We start from the raw sequence: 760 nt of genomic DNA on the forward strand, positions 1-760 counted from the left end.
TAGAACTGACAACACTCACATGTTTTCTTTCAGCAATATATTGAAGAGTAAGTCCTAGAACTTCTGCTGCCGCTGCATACACCTCTTTATATTTCACGAAGGACATATTATTAACTAAAGCTTGAAAGTATCTGTAACAAATATAGAAAATATGCATAAAACAATCCATTCTGATGTTAGACACAAAAATGTAACAATTTTCTTCCTCATGTCACATTAATATTCACATTGAGAAAATACGAATATAAGATGTGATGCAGTGTTGGGAGCACTAAACTGCATTGTCGCCGTGTCCCAGAACATGGGCATTGGCAAGAATGGGGACCTACCCTGGACCCCACTCAGAAACAAGTTCAAGTACTTCCAAAGAATGACCACAACCTCTTCAGTAGAAGGTAAACAGAATCTCGTGATCATGGGCAGGAAAGCTGCGTTCTCCATTCCTGAGAAAAACCAGCCATTAAAGGACAGAACTAATATTGTTCTCAGTGGAGAGCTCAGGGAACCTCCATCAGGAGCTCATTTCTTGCCAAACGTCTGGATGATGCTTTAAAACATATTGAACAACCAGAATTAGCAAATAAAGTAGACGTGGTTTAGATAGTCGGAGGCAGTTCTGCTTGTAAGAAGTCATGAATCGGCCAGGCCATCTTAAACTATCTGTGAGGAGAATCATGCAAGAATTTAAAAGTGACACTTTTTCCAGAAATTGACTTGAACAAATATAAGCTTCTCCCAGAATGCTCAGGTGTTCTTTCTG

The 760-nt window shown here is 39.3% G+C and overlaps 1 pseudogene; it reads left to right on the forward strand.

The window, feature by feature from the left end:
- Positions 1-233: 233 nt before the first annotated feature.
- Positions 234-753, forward strand: LOC103728247 (annotated as a pseudogene).
- Positions 754-760: the final 7 nt, after the last annotated feature.

Source organism: Nannospalax galili, unplaced genomic scaffold (genome assembly GCF_000622305.1).
Source record: "Nannospalax galili isolate Female #2095 unplaced genomic scaffold, S.galili_v1.0 C48125389, whole genome shotgun sequence".
In the NCBI taxonomy this organism is placed as follows: Eukaryota; Metazoa; Chordata; class Mammalia; order Rodentia; family Spalacidae; genus Nannospalax; species Nannospalax galili.